The sequence below is a fragment of the Zalophus californianus genome, chromosome 4 (genome assembly GCF_009762305.2).
Source record: "Zalophus californianus isolate mZalCal1 chromosome 4, mZalCal1.pri.v2, whole genome shotgun sequence".
Taxonomy (NCBI): Eukaryota; Metazoa; Chordata; class Mammalia; order Carnivora; family Otariidae; genus Zalophus; species Zalophus californianus.
In genome coordinates, this window is record NC_045598.1 from 67,469,328 (window position 1) to 67,485,825 (window position 16,498).

Below are 16,498 nucleotides of genomic sequence, written 5' to 3' on the forward strand. Positions count from 1 at the left end.
TGAGTGGACCAAACAAAGGAAATCTAAAATTCAGGCTTTTTAACTAGTGTATTTTAACTAGTGTACTATTCATTATGTATTTCTAGATGCCAGCTGGATTTCACTATTTGAATGTAGAATGTGTTCTTTCCGTGAATTCTTCTGGAATATTTTCAGTTATTGCTGAACTGATAGTAGTTTCTGTTTTCACTGTAGCATAGTGGAGAGCCAGAATGTGGTAAGTTCCCTGCTTCAAATCCCAACTCTGCCATCCACTACCTAACTTTAAGAAACGGAGTTAATATCCACTTCTGTGAACCATTTGCCTATGAGCCCCCAGATTTATTTCTTACTCTGCCCTTATTCCACTTTTCTATGGCAGGGAATATTTCCCAGGCTCCTCTCCTTGCTGGCTTCTGGGCATGTGCAACCATTGGAAGGAACTGTAGAAGACCAGAGGACAGAATGAGAAGAGAGAGCATGGTAGGTTTCTGCCTTTCTCTCAGATTCATGTGGAATCTCCAGCGGATCCTATGCTTTAAGGTCCTACTTGGAAAAGCCACTCACTCAGTAGACACCCATAGAGTGGACCCCATGTGGTTCTACCTTCTATAAGGCAGCCCCAGATGCAGGCGGAGTTACTATCTCTTTGAGTACCTTTAGAGTTAGGGATCGCTTCTTGTCCTCCCATGATTTATGTAATCAATTTCCTATATTAAATTCTCTTTTTTTGAAATATGTTGAGAGATTCCTAGTTTCCCAATTGGTCGCTGACAGTTACATCGACATACCAGTGCTTCATGGGGATACATAAAAAGATACATATTTATTACCTAGATATCAACATCTATGTCTACCTTATACCTCATTAAAAAGCAAAGAGGACTTAAAGGTATAGAAAACCAACTCATTATAGCTTCCTTCTCGACTTGAGGTATTTTCTCCTATCCTACTCTTTGCAACTGACTCCCTCTAACTAATTTGACAGAAGTTCCTTTCTTTCAACTTAAACTTTACTTCAAATAAAGTTTTTATTTAAAAGTTTACCTCAGGGCGCCTGGGTGGCTCAGTCGGTTAAGCGTCTGCCTTTAGCTCAGGTCATGATCTCAGGGTCCTGGAATCGAGCCCCACATTGGGCTCCCTGCTCAGTGGGGAGCCTCCTTCTCTCTCTCTCTCTCTCTCTCTCTGCCTCTCCCCTTGCTTGTGCACTCTCTCTCTCTGTCAGAACAAAACAAAGCAAAACAAAATCTTTAGATTCTGTATTCGTTTTCTATTGCTGTGTAACACATTGACAGAAGGTTAGCAGATTAAAACAGCATATATTTGTTATCTCCCAGATGTTGTGGGTCAGGAGTCTGGGACAGGTCTGCTGGGTCTTCCGCTCGGGGTCTCATAAAGCCAAAATTAAGACACCGGCTAGCTACATCCTCATTTAGAGGCTCCACAAGAGAAAGACCAACTGCAAGTTCATTGCGTGTTCACAGAATTTATTTTCTTGGGGCTGTATGCCTGAGATCACTGTTTCCTGCTAGCTGTCAGCCAGGTATTTCTCTCAACAGCTGGAGGCCACACATGGTCCCTTGCTGCATGGCTGTCTGCATAGGCCATTCAAATCATGGCTCTTTGTTTCTTCAAAGTCAGCAAGAGAATTTCTCAGGCTTTGAATCTCTTCCTTTAGGAAGGTCCAGTTTCTTTTAGGGCTCACCTGATTAGGTCAGGCCCACCCAGGATAATTTTGGTTAACTAACATTCAACTGATTTGGGACCTCAACTACATCTGCAAAATCACTTCGCCTTTGTCATATATCATAACCTAACTACTGGCGTGAAATCCATCATAGTCACAGCCCCATGCCTAGAGAAGGGGAGGGATTATATAGGACATGTACAACAGGGGTTTCGAATCTTGGAAATCCTCTCAGAATTTGTGCCTACCACAATGTCTATGAGCATGAGTGAGTTTGATTTACAGTGCTATTGGAGAGTGTTAAATAATTTAGCAAGTAAGATCATGGAAGTGGTTAAGAGAGCTTGCATTCTAGTTATATTTAGGTGGTATTGCTGACTGCTTATGGGACACTGATAGCCATATAGACAACCATTCAGAACAGTTATCAGTACTCCAGAAAAACTCTTATAAGACCATATTTTTATGTTAAGGTGTTATTTTAAAAATTGTGAAAAAGCTAAAATTACCATTTGAAAGGTAAAGTGCTAATGTGAGCAAACACAAATTGGCAATTTTGAATACCTAAAGCCTAACAGATTTATTCGGAGTTTCCTCACTAGAACTAAGGAAAGAGATATAAATGATACAGATGTCAACAGAAGAATTAGAGTCACTACAAGTGATAAACAAAAAGAAGCTGTAGTTTTGATTTGCTCACATGGCAAGAGATGATCACTCTTACTGTCCTTCAGCAATAGTAAATATCACAAATGACATTAAGGGTAATCTATTATTGAAGAAAAATAAATCATGATTGCCATTATCTAAACTAGGTGATACATTGCAACGTGTTATGGCTCAGTCTGACTCTAAAAAATCTTTAGAATCTGGCACTATGGAGCAAACGGGGGTGGGAGGTTTGAGGGGGGGCAAAGATTGCTACCTCCCACAGTAAAACAAAGGAAAGAACTGTAAAGATCTTTTTGAATAATTACCATCATGCCTAGAGACTAGTGAATGGGAATTGCTAATGAGAATGCTAGTAGACAGATAGGAAAATAAAGTCTCAGTTATATGACAGGAGAGGAGGGCAGGCGAACACTTCATAGAATGGTCAGAGGGGTTTGGAGGGTAATGTTAAGAAAAAATTGACCTTGTTCATGATGTCCAAAACTGTCCCCTGGGGTACAGTAAATCTATGTAGTAGTCTTCTACTGCTAGAGATAAGCACGACACGTGAACGTAGAAACTTAGGACAAAATGAAATGGCTTAGTTTGTGCTGGGATAAATTTAATCCCTAGCACTTTCCCTGTTATGCCCCAGACCAAATGGTGGAACGCCTCTTCTCTTTTCATTCACACTTTGGGCTGCTCATCAACTGATGTGAGGTAGCAAGGTAAAGTAAAAGTAGCAATAAATGATATTACAGAACTTCTTAACTTTCCAGAGCCACAGTGTTCCACCTAGAAAAATGAGCATTACATATCTCTTAAGGTGATTTGTGAACTCAAATGTACAAAACACATGACGTTATTATAACTTTGACATATTTTGATGTTTGACTTAGGCAGTCCTGGGCCCTACCCTCTGATTTGGACTTTGTTTGGACACTTCTGCCATTTTTGGTCAAAGCAACCTGCCACCACTCCCAAGATAAGATACATTGGATAGGTGACTGCTCTCAGTAACATAGGACATAGGTTTTATGTTTGAATACACTGAGCTTTGGGGACATGAAGTATCTTTCCCAACTGGGTGGTGCATCTAGTACACCAAGACTTAAAGTTTAGTTTTTCTGATGACATAGTTTATGATCTTTCCACTGTACTTATGTGCCTAAGTAGGAGCCAGTCTTGATAAACAACATGTTAGATGCAGTTCTTTGAATAATCTATTAAAGAAGGGATATGTTGGTATGTTAGTGTGGACTGCAGGAAATGGAAATGAAGCTAGGCTTGCAAGTATAGCTACTCCACAGGGAACAAAGAAGGCATTTCTTAAAGTGGAAAAACCATTAGCAGAAGAATATTTTAGGAGAATATCTTCAGAAGAGTTGTCTTGAGGAGTGGTGAAAATCACGATAGAGAATTAAGAGAATTAATAAGCACTGTATATGCATTATTTCATTTAACACTCCCCAAAATCCTATGAGGGAGGAATTATTATTTTGATATTTTAAGTAAGCAAACTGAGGCTCAGAGAGACTCACATTGGTAGAGACTTCTTAAAAACAAATGTATAACACTACTGTGTGCTACATATGATTCTAAGGTGTCTATAAATACAAAGATACTTAACTCTTGTAGCAGGATTACATATATTATATATATCTCCAGTTTATAGTGATATTCCCAGCAGGTGGTAGAGTCAGAGTCCATGTACTTAACCACTACATTATGCTGCCTGGTAAGCAGAGGAACTTGAATGCACATTCATCTCTGTCTGATCTCAGTGGACACGCTTCAAATAATTAAGCTATACATGCAGTGAAGGCTAGTCAGAAAAGTATGAAAATAGTTGATTTAGACGACCTATGATTGGAACACTTTGGTTGGTAAATGACGAAGTATTTTGTGTCAGTGTGTGAAACAGAAATTAAACAATTATAAACAGACTCCATCTAGTGCAACTAGATCTTCATGCCATAAACAGAAATTCAACGATTATAAACAGACTCCATCTAGTTGCACCTTGATCTTCATGCCATAACAGTAACAATAATAATAAATCATGATTGCCTACTTACAATGTTTTAGGTACAAAAGAAGTACTTTTGTGTTTTTCCTCAATGAATTCACACAGCAACCCAGAATAGGAATATTTCTCACCATTTTCCAAATGAGGAAGTTGCAATAAAGGGGAATTAAATAATTTGCCCAAGGTCACACAGCTAGCAGCACTTGGTAGATCTGTGCCCAAACCCAGGCAACATCCCAGAAGTCTCAAGCCAACATCCCTACACCCTACCCTGCATGGCCATGATCATGAGTCCCAGGGATGTCTGGGCCCCTTGTCTCTAGGCGTAAGAACCATGAAGGCAGCCCACACTTCTCCCCTCAGTACACACAGACTTTGTTTTCATTAATGTCTGTTTGTGAAAATAATTCCCCGTGATATTTTTTTTAATTCAAAATACATGAAAATATCTCAACCAGCAGGGAAAAAATTATTTATAATGTGAATGAAACTGAGCATTTTCAGGTGTGAAAGTGAACTCCCAGAAAGTAATTATACAGAGAGTAATGCTTTGCAATTCAAGTATTAACTAGGACAGTATTTGCATCTATGCTGGGCCCTGAAGGAGTGGGGCACCATAGCCCTTTTGTATTAGAAGATATTTTTCCAAACAACGGCCACGTAGTTGGTATTAATTGGCCTATATATATACATACACATAGTACATGACTATAGACATGTACGTATATTAGTACAATTTTTATGGATCATTTTTCTAATTTCTAAATCTGGGTAGTAACCATTATAAGAACAAAGAAAAAGCTATAATGAATTAATTGAACTTTGTTAGAGGTAATGTGCAAATTCTCCATTTCTACTAACATAAGACTCCTTCTTTTAGTCTAAAAATATATTTTGGTGGGTTTTTTTTTTTTTTTTTTGAACACTCAGTAAGTGTAACTTTGATCGTAGCTGTAACAAGAGCTCTAAGCGCTGCATCCCTGGGTTAACTCAGGGAACATGCACGAGAACAGACTCTGTCAGCTCCTCCCAGCTTCTTAAAGTATTGCAGGGTGACAGGCACTGGCTGCCCAGTGGTCTCCCCTCTGCGCTTCTCATTGTCTCTAATACACATTAAGATCTTCTGAAAATTCTATTCCCCACAAAGAAGGAAGGTAAGGAAGTTGTTAGGGCGAAAGACTGACAAAAGAAGGAGAAGGTTAGGAAGGGAAGAGCTGGTGAAGGAAAAATGCATGCAATTAATTCAGCAGTTCAAGAACATGGAGTGCTCTGATAGCCGAGGAAATCATGTGAACATGAAATGAAAACAATAAGATTAACTAAAACACTTTTTTTTTTCTTTTTTGCCATTGGGTGAACTGTTTTAAAGGACACTTCATAACCTAGGAACTTAGAGTGGAAAAGTTAAAGATTTACAGGGAATACCTTCTCTTTACCATTTCTATCTCTATACTTGTTTGTTTGAATTTCCTTCTGTACAAGAAAACTCTGACACTGAACCTCTGCCTCCACAAACTTTTTTACAAAGTTTTTTTTTTTTAATATAAAAATACAATAATCCAACAACAAAACAGACCAATGAGCTGTCAAGGGACATGACTCATTCTTTCTCCTCCTCCTCCTGGCTGCTGGGATTTAAAACCCCTAAACTTTCCCCAGAGTCTGTCTGCTTCCATCCAGACCATCAGATGCCATCCCCTTCCTGCTGTGGAATCTGATCCCTTAATATATTAAAAAGTTGTTTCATTCTCCTACCATTTTTTTTAATTGGTAAATTATCACTACTTATGAATTCCTAGCCTACAAGGAAAAATTAACTAGTCACATTTTGTTTCATCAGATTGTACCCTGATGGTCCAAGATAGCTTTGCGTAAAGTAATTTACATCATCTGATCATCACTTTTTTTTTATTAAAAAACAAACAAATGTATAGTCCCGCGTTTCCTGTATTTGCAGAGCTGAGGTCGTGTGCACAGCCTGCGGCCGCGGGCACACAACTGAGGCACCCGGGCGGACACTAGATTCTATCGGCAAAGCATTCTCGCACACTCGATTTTAGCAGTTTGAAAGGATGGCCCTCGTGGAACGTTCTGACGCCGCGAATTTGAAGTCTCCGTGTACTGTGACTTGCCAGAAAATTTAAAATGTTAAATAATCTCTCAAACTTGCCCTAGAAACTCAAGTTGGCTTATTAAAGTTTTTTTCCCCTGTTTGAAAAACTTCTTTGTTTCACTAACGGCAAATCTCCTGTGTTTTGTAACGTTGTTATTGAACAAGTTTAATGATTTGCTGAGGACCTCATCTAGAGGCATTACTAAGCAGCTCGAGATTAGAAACGTATGGTGGTGTAGGCTCTCCTAGAATAAATGAAAATATTTTATTCAGCTACTGAGAAGGGTCTCCAGAGATCAAATTAGAAGCTAGCTGTGAAGGGAGATGTTTAGGCATGCTCTGGAATTATTTATCAGCATTTTCTGCTTGTGTGAGAATAAGCAGACATTAAGTTTAAATTAAACAAAGAGGGAAAGAAAACAAGTTTTTTTTTTCAGTAATTTGACTGCTAATGATATTTCTGAGTTATTCTCAGCTTAATAGTTTAAGTAATTTGCAATGATAATAATTGTTCCTGCTAAAGCTGGAGTGTCAATTTTTTTTTCTTTTTGCCAAGATTAACCCCCTTTAAAACCTTTAATGGACAAATTAAATTGCAAATTTATTGTGGGCTTTGCTAATTTTTAAATTTGTTTTCTTCTTGACATTTCTTTTAATTTAATTTAATTTTATTACATTCATCAACAATTTGAGAAACTAACTTAAAAGTCCATTAAAAAGGAATAAATGTTCTTTATGTTGCACTTGTTTGTCTTTATTTATAATGAGACTGGGCTTGTAGATAGACTAAAGGCAGCTTAATTATTACTTCCAACATTAATGTGCTTTTCTCGTGCACTCATTCAAAATAAGTATGCTTTTAGGGTTTTTGGAAAGAAATAAATTGTTAATATGGGATTGCAGTTCGTCCCTTAAATAATTAAATAAATAAAACAGACCATATTCCAGATTAACACAGAAGACTGTATTTTAAATAACATTTAGGTGATGAACTTGTGCTAAAAGCACTTAAACTTTGTTCTTAAAAGAAGACTTCATGTTATTACAAATAATTGGTAATTGAAAATAGTTTCATGTGAAACACAGCAGGTTAATAAACTAAAAACTAAAACCCCAAGTGCTATGGCTGTTTTTCATATTGAGGAAACGTAAATATAGAGGGCAACATTTTGTCACCCAGTAAATTGTCTTTCTCAGGTCCTGAATGAGGTCACCCTATCAATCATCAACATAGAAATGAGCAGGACCACTCAAGCTCCCCTCCACAGTCACTGTTTCACAAGTGGAGGGTTTGACGGAAGCCACCGCTCCTGGGAACTCGTGTTGGATTTTTGAAATTTCTGCGTTCATATTAACTTTTTAAAAGGATCTGGTTGTCTGTTCTCAAATAATTTCCATTAACTTATTCCATGGTGACTTAGAGTTAAATTGTACCTTAAAGTTTAAAAAGGAGTGAAAAGGTAAAAAAAAAAAAAAAAAAGTGATCTGAAGTGAACTGAGGACTTGATAAAATATAATCCTTTCCTGGCAGGAGGAAAACATTCTTAACATTTGGAAAAACAAGCAAATACATATATATGTATAGTGTGTGTGTGCATATATATATATGTATATAGGAATGACATATTCTCTGTGTGATTTGAGAAGGAGAGTTAATTCGGTGTAAATTTTTTTTCTTAATTTGAAACATCACATATGTTAACGACTTTTAAACACTTTTGTGTAACCCTCTGCTAACACTCTTTCAGTGCTTGGGAATCAAATAATTACAAGATGAAATATTAAAACAGTCAAGAAGGCAATGTAGTACTGTGAATTAAAATGAGAGAAAGTACTCATTTACTGACACAAAGGAGGGGAACGATTCAAATAATAGACATTATTAGTAGAAGTTTAGCAAATGTCTTCATGCTAGTTTCTTTTAAAATATTCTTAGCTATGCTTGTGCTTTGACCTAAATTGCTTATTTTCCTAAAATGCCAGATATTGATCCTTTTTATAATTTTTGTCTAGTAGTGACCAAAGTCCCTCAGATTCCCCTGAAACACATATTTGTGATCATGTCTTTTTCACAACTATGTAGTTGATATACTACAAGTTGAGCTCTTTCTCAAGTATAATGAATTGCTTTGCAGCCTTCTCATAGGTAGTGACAACTACTTTCAAATATTTCCTACTTATTTCTCCTATAATTTATTGCATGGCTTTCTCTTTGTCTCTTTTCTTATCATGGTTCCTGATGGGCCAATAAGGGTACAGAAATTTTAACAAGAGTACATTCTTATTCACGATATAATCGATGAACCATATGTGTGTGCATCACCATTAACTGGGCAGTATTGGTGAAGGCTGGGCTTGAAAAGACCTTGCAGATAGCATCAGTGTTCTGGATAAAGGTTGGAGAGAGACGTTTATGATTTTAACGACTGTGTATATTTATTTTGAATCCTTAGAGGTGAGTTACTCTTCTACACGATAATCTTTCTAATACACATGTCTGTGTGTCTAATTTATAACCTGTCAATCCTCTCCTCTTCCCTATCTAGTTTCCTTTATCCACCTCTTCAACATCTGTTTAGTTTCTTTTGCAATATCTTTTATTTCTTTCATCAGATCTCAGGATTTTTCAACACATCTGCCTGGAGAAGACCCTCCCTATTTCGAATCAACTGTCCATTTTATCTATATCTGTATCTTGGATGGTGAGGATTGGGGGTGGGGCAGGAATCGCACAGTCTAGCTGATCGGTGTCATTGGAATTAATTTGCCTCCAGACTCTTGTAGGACTCCTTTTCATATTTTCTTACTTCAACTTATATCTTCTCCAGTCTCCTCAAATATTTGGGTCCATGATCTTTCCCCTTATTTTGACAATGAATAGATTCCTACTCCATAGAAATCAGTACTAGGGGATTCTCTCTACAACTCATTGCCAAACTACAAACATCCCTTCCTTCTTTCCCTTCTATTAAAAATGAGGGTGTGTTGTGTCCTCCCTTGAACTGAAAAATAATCTCTCTGTATCTCCTTCAGATAGCCACCCTTTCTGCCTTCTCAGAAAACTGAATCCCTTTACCCATTCTACTGACTTCTACACTTTGGCATTTGAATAACCTGAGGACTCATTTTTTAACACACACACAAAAAAGCAAAAAATAAATAAATAAAGATCTTCCTCTACCTCCAGCTCCCCCAGCTACAATTCTACTTCTCTCCTGTAAATGTTTTCACTTAGTTCTCATCTGCAGGCTGCCTCCTCTTCCTCACTTCCCATCCCTTCCTCCAGATACTGCGACACTCCACAGAAAGTGTGCTCTCACCAGAATCACCACTGACTGCTTACATTAAACTCTAAGGACACATCTCAGTCCTCAGCCTACCTCATCCCTGGGCACCATTAGGAAGCATTGACTTGTCCCGGAGTTGAGTAGTTGGGACAAAGACCGTATGACTCACGAAGCCTAAAGTACTTACTATATGACTTTGGCAGAAAAAGTTTGTCAACCTCTGCTAAATTTCATGACAATTTTTCAGAAAAAGTATCTCTTTAGCTACTACAACTTGGTCTCCTCTAGATTTCACTTGTTACTAGATCTCTTTAATGTTCATGTTCATCCAGGTTATACACTGAGTCTTATCCTTTTCTTAATCTACATAGTCTCTCTGAAAGATTCCATCTGCATGTATGGGGTCTTCACATACTAACAGATCGGCGTGTTGATAACTTCCAAATATATATGTCAAGCTTAAACATCTCTTCTGAGCTTCACAGACATGTAACCTACTGCAAAGATTCTTCTACTTAGATTATCTTCCAGGCTTCTAAAATTCAACAAATACAATTGGGCATACCTTCTGATCTACTCTCCAACCTGCTCTTTCTTTGTCTTCTGTCTCACTGATAGGCCCTGCTGAGTTAGTTGAGTCATAAACTAAGGTTTCATAATGGCTTCCTCTTGCCTTCTATATCCAATTTACCAGAATATATTTCAAGTTTTCACCATATTTCAGGTCATCTCAATCTCTGATGTGAATTATTTCAAAAGCCAACTAATGTTCTCTTTGTCCAATCTTGTCAATCTTAGCAGTGTTAATGAATCAATATATATTCTTTTTTTCCCTACACCTACCCACATCCTTCTACCCTACACACACACACACACACACACACACACACACACACATGCGCGCACGTGCGCATGCACTTCAGCTAGCTAGCTACAGATTCGGGCTTCTGTTTGTCCTCAAAGATTTCACTGCCCTCCATAAATTCCTCTAGACTGTTACTTTCTCTTTTTGTTTCCCAACTTCTCCATGCTTCCCCTTGTCACAATATTTTCCATATTTCATTCTTTTCACTATATATTCCAAGCCCATGACATACAGAGATTATGTCAACCTTTTTCATTATGGTCTATTCAGCAAGCTGTACAGTATCTGGCTTAAAGTAAACACAATAATCTTAATTGAATGATTCATAAGATTTTGTCAATTTGGAAAGTCATTCATACTAATCATGATTTCTGAAATGCCTAATGACTTTTTAAATAATGTAATATTATAAGTAACATTTATTTCAGTTCTTGCCTTTAGTTCTTAGAAGATCTTATGTGTCATCTCGTGCCACTCATCAAAACAGCCAATTGTGAATATAATCAATGCTGGTCTATGTCTCTTACAGAAGAAATACCTTTACCCATGGTTCCTCCTTTCTTTGTCAAGGCTTATGTACAGGGTTTTTGTATGCCCAAAAGAGTAATTAACTGCTTTGCAAGGTGCTGCTGGGCAATATGACGCTGTGACAAAAAATGTCAGCAACTATAAATTTGAAAACAGTAAGTCTGCTTTTTCAAAAGCAGCATGGCTGTGTATAATCACTATGTTTTGCATTTTTAAATATTGTCTTTAATTAATGTATGTTTCACAAATGAAACATATCCTTTTATGAGTGTTATAAGTATAATCAATCAAATAATTATTGCATGGTGCAACATAAAGTCATGGGGAATATTTAATAAAAATAATTTATTAATAAACCAGAAGGGCTAACAGTAATAGATTTTTTTCCTCTACATAGGAAAACTTACATATTGTCATATTATCCCTGGCCATCTAAATGTGTTTCCTTTAAGCAGAAAGAATACTAAGCCAAATACTATTCCTCACTGGAAAAATGCAGGTCATTTCAAGTTACAGATTTATAAGACAAAAACATCTTTGTTTTTCCAATTTTTATAGTTTATCCAATTTTTATGACTAAATTTAAAACCTGGCAAAAAAAGGACATTTAATAAAAACTGGGGCACACTCCTCATAGTAACCAAGTGAAGAGATCTCCTGTACAGATTCTTATTGATAATGAATTCTCCATTTACTAAGGGAGACAGAGTGAAGCATTTCTTGGCAAATTATATTCTCTTCTGTGCTGCTGCCAAATGAAATACTTGAACAAGTGCAATCCCACATCCTACACTTGATGTGAGTCTAATGTCACTATATTTGGAATGAAACATTGCTCAAAAGTTGGTAACAAAAATGTTTTTGTTTTTAACAGGTCTCAACTGTTTCTCTTCTCCTTCATTTCTTGCAAATACTGGGCCTCAGATTCTTAGGGGAAGAATCTGAAGAGAATCATTTTCCATTTCCAAGTCAAGTCTTTGTCTATGAGTAACCAGGTAAGAGGTATCTATCGAGAAAAGGTCCCAAGCCTTGAAACATATTTTATCATTATGGTTTTAATTCCTAGAAGACAGTTCAAGGAATGTTTTGCATCCTAATGACAGAGAAAAGGAAACAAAAAATCATCGTATTAGTAATTTCATGTTTCTGCCAGCAGAGTAACAAAACACTTGAGGAATCCTGGCAAAATGGGTGTGTCAAAAGATAGCCTCAAAGCAATGATGTACACATATTTATGACAACACTCAAACTGTTTCCAGTTTGAGTCTTCTCGTATACTGATTTTATAACACCAGTGTTCACTTCAGAAAGCATCGTCTCTTCCTCTGTCCTGTTATACAAAACCAAAGCTCTTCTGCTTGGCTTTCAGAGCTCCTATGCTCTGACCTAATGCAGTCTTTCCTTCACCCCCATGGAATGCTTCACTGTCCCAAGAACAGGTCATGATTTGGAAGGGAAATAAAAAAAAAAAAAAAAAAAAGTAGATGTGGTACTTAACCATAATTGAAAAAACATGCCCTTAGGGAACAGAGAAATTTGAACTTAATTCCAGCTCAACCATTTCATAGGATTAACCCCTTCTAAATAACACACCATGACCCTAAAAATGGCAATACTTAACTGAAGCAGATACTGTTGCTAAGTAAAAAACACGCTTCTCAATCCCTTCACCTGTCTTCACTACAGGAAATGGTAAGGAACCCCTTCCCCAGACACCTTTGAAGCAAGGGGTGGCTATGCAAATGGTTCTGGCCAATACTATATAAACAGAAATCTGCTTGGTGGCTCATGGGGAAACTTTTATTTCCCTTATCCTAGAGATAGATGTCCCTGACCTCCCTCACCCTGTTTTATTCTTGCCTTGAACATGGATGCACTATCTGGGCAAAAGCAGCCATATTTTGACCAAGAGATCATGAGATAGCTTGTTAGGGATGGGGGCAAAATAGAATGACAGAAAGAAACAGCATTTATTATCTTATTTAACTGCTACAATAGCACTGAACTGCTTACCCCTAGATTTTAAGTTATATGGGAAAAAATAACCTCTTATTTTTTAATAACCATAATTCAGAGTCAGTTACTTCTAGCCAATGCCGTCCTAACTGACATACTAACACAAATATTCTTCGTTCAAGGCACACTTAGTATCTTGGTAATTTTATCACAGTACCTTTAGGCCAAAAGAAACATCTAACAGGTTCTATTTATTAGCTTGTTAAATCCAAAAACTTAATATGTATTTATATCCTAAAATCTTAGTACTTACTGGGCATAGCACAACTTCTCAAACTTTGGAATCAAAAGTTTGATTCCAAAGATGGTGGATACTGCTACCATCTCTTCCTGCTCCACATGACATTTTGTGTGGCATTTTATTTTTATTATATTAACCACTGAAAACCCAGCTTCACAAAGATATGTCAGAGAAAGATATGATGTCACTGTAGCAGTCTAATGTCAAAACTGTGAACTACCTTGAGATACTGGTTTGTTCAGTGACCAACTGATGTCACTGTATTTTTCTAGAGAATCATTGCCCTAGGCCTTTGTGAGCTTGCCTTGACCTGACAGTTGGGAATCACAGCCACAACTTCCAGATATGTTGTGATAATAAAAAGATAATAATTGTAAATAATAAGTGTCACTAGCTAGCACATAATAGGTCAGCAATTAACTGTAGATGCTATTAGTAATAGAGTTCTCATCAATTTCTAGACACACTGTCATGAATGTCTCCCCATGAATAAATAATTTCAATCTCTGAGAATAGGGAATACAGTGTTCTTTGTTCTGTGCCATGAACAATATATAGCATCAAATTAGAAGCATGGTATTTGATGGATTCCACCTCACACACAAACATATACAGGTACATATCAATGTAAAAATGAAAGCAGCTGCTGGGAGACAGGGATCCAGTATGACAAATCAAACTACAACACTGCATTTCACAATATATACAAATATTGAATCATGATGTTGTACACCTGAAACTAATATGTTATGTGTCAACTGTAATCTCACTTTTAAAAATACCATACCACAAAGATAATACTCCCCTAAGCTAACTCACCACTAAGAATTTCACCATAATGCTTTACGCCCAAGTATCTCCTGCTTGCCTGGCACATAGGAGAGGCTTGGGATAGAAAAATGTAAAAACGTGAAGAACATTCCTAGCCTTCACTGAGCCCAGATTCGATGATTTACTATTTCAGGGTTGGATATGCCATTCTGCAATTACTCTCCCATTAGAAAGACAGGATTACTAATAGTGTTTTAATTCTCACTTGCCCTGTTTATGTTTTTCACAACTAAATTTGAGTGTGGGTTGCTCCAGTATAATAAAACACCAGAAGCCCTATCTACTCTCCGTTCAGTGTGAATGACGTTTCCTTCAACCTTGGTTTGTTGCACTTAAGCTCAATGACCGCCCTCTTTCTCAGACAGTGGGTCTCTTCTAACATCAGGAACTGGAGGCCAAGCCTTCGTTTTTCCAAGCTAAGTTCTTACAGCTGTCAACTGGACAAGATGTCTCAGTTGTCCAAATACTTCAAGTTTAATGACTCCAGGAAATAACAGTCTGTCTCACCCAAAAGTGTTCAAGATCACATATTAGATAATTAATGTGAAACAAAGGTCAGTTTCTCTGGAGGCATGAGATGTCGAGAAACAGAAGTCTTTACTTGCCAAGGTCACTATTTGCTTGGAGAACTTAAAGGCGTTTCCTGATGTATTAGGAGATAAGTTAGACGACTTCCCCCAAAGAAGCCTGGAAACCATAGTTTTGAAGACTAGCTAAAAAGATTGTCAGGTAACAAAGCCATTGGCTTCTGGGAAGCAAAAGCATCAGGAGACCCAAACAGTGGGATATGTAGCAATGACAAGAAGGTTGGTCCTGTCTGTGAGAAAGGATTGTGTAAGCAGTGAAGCCCACAGTAGTGGCCAATGATGCAGGGTCATTGTAAACTGCAACCCTGCTCTCCCCCAGGTGAGAAGTACATGCAGCCCCTGTAAGAAGTACTAGAGACGACAGACATGCAGGCCTACAAAAGGTCATCCCCTTTGCAGCATTTTCAAATATAACTATTAAAACTCTATATGAACTCATTACCTTCCTAGGCAGATTACTCTCTCATTTGAAATTAATAGCTTATATGGGCATAACAAGTAATTCAAGCGGCTAAATATAGGTGTTTTACAATTCTTGCTTCTGCCATCTTTTGATTCTTTCCATTTCCCACTATTCGTTACATCTTTCTTTAATATCATCCTTCCCCCATACTGGAGGAATAAAAGTGCTAAAAACTGGAGGATTAAATCATGTCACTGCATTTGCTTTGTGCAACTTGCAAATCCTGCCACTCAAAAGGAATATCACATATAACTCTTTGCACATGAGTTTCTCAAGACACTTGTCTCAATAACTTGCATACTGCGAGGTGCAAGATTTGTTTGGTTATTTATGACATTAAATTTTAACATGACATTATTTGATACTAGGTCAAATAACACTTTAACTGTGTGTTTTTTTTTATTTCCTACAATTAGAACAAAGTATGTCAAGTTAATTAAAACTCACATGAAGAACTAGTGAACAGTAAGCCAAATCAGCGGCCTAGAAACCCTGGATACCATATGTATTTACCTCATTCTCGTGACCAAGCTGACCCTTTGTCTTCTATTTCTTCATCCGTGAGTTGGTAAATAACCTCTTCCACTTACCTGCTTTAAAATGTGGATTAATAAGACAAAACTTGTAGCGGGATCAAAGTGTATTAAATAAGTACTGTAATTTTCAAGGAAAATAATATGGGTATTTGTGTCATACACAGTAATGGAAAGGAAATTATTTACCCTGGGGACCCTGGCTACATTATCGTTAAATTATTTACATCCTGATAAATGATTAGCATGCCAATGAGTATGTGCTCCCCAAAGAGCCTTTCTAAAGGATTCTCTATAGTTTTCCTATCAGGTGTATATGACACCATATGATAACAGAAGTGTAGAACCTCAAAAGGTCTGTGAAGTGAGTTATCCCTTTTTTCCTTTACAGTGTTCTTTTGGGGGATTAGTGAATGTTTTATTTTACATTTGCCAGCTTGTTGCCAGTGAATTCTTCTCAATTGTGTAAGTTTCTTCACCCACTTATATATTTATTTATGTATTTTACTTCTTCTAAACTTAACACCACCCTCACCTTCCTCAGTGTGAGTTAAGAGTCCTTTCTGTCTCTTGCTTGAATGACATACTCAGTCTCCCGATAGAAGATGAAAAAATACACTCAGAAATTTTTTCCCCACTCTAGTGTTTTGCATTTGACTTTTATCTATATGCAACCGAGAAAAGGAAA

General features: G+C 37.2%; 1 long non-coding RNA gene across 1 annotated transcript; it reads left to right on the top strand.

Annotated features, from left to right (window-relative positions):
- Positions 1-361: 361 nt before the first annotated feature.
- Positions 362-15,839, top strand: LOC113914720. Its single transcript, XR_003517516.1, has 3 exons — positions 362-462; positions 12,014-12,134; positions 15,694-15,839. It is a non-coding gene; the product is annotated as an uncharacterized LOC113914720 (long non-coding RNA).
- The last annotated feature ends 659 nt before the right edge of the window (positions 15,840-16,498 follow it).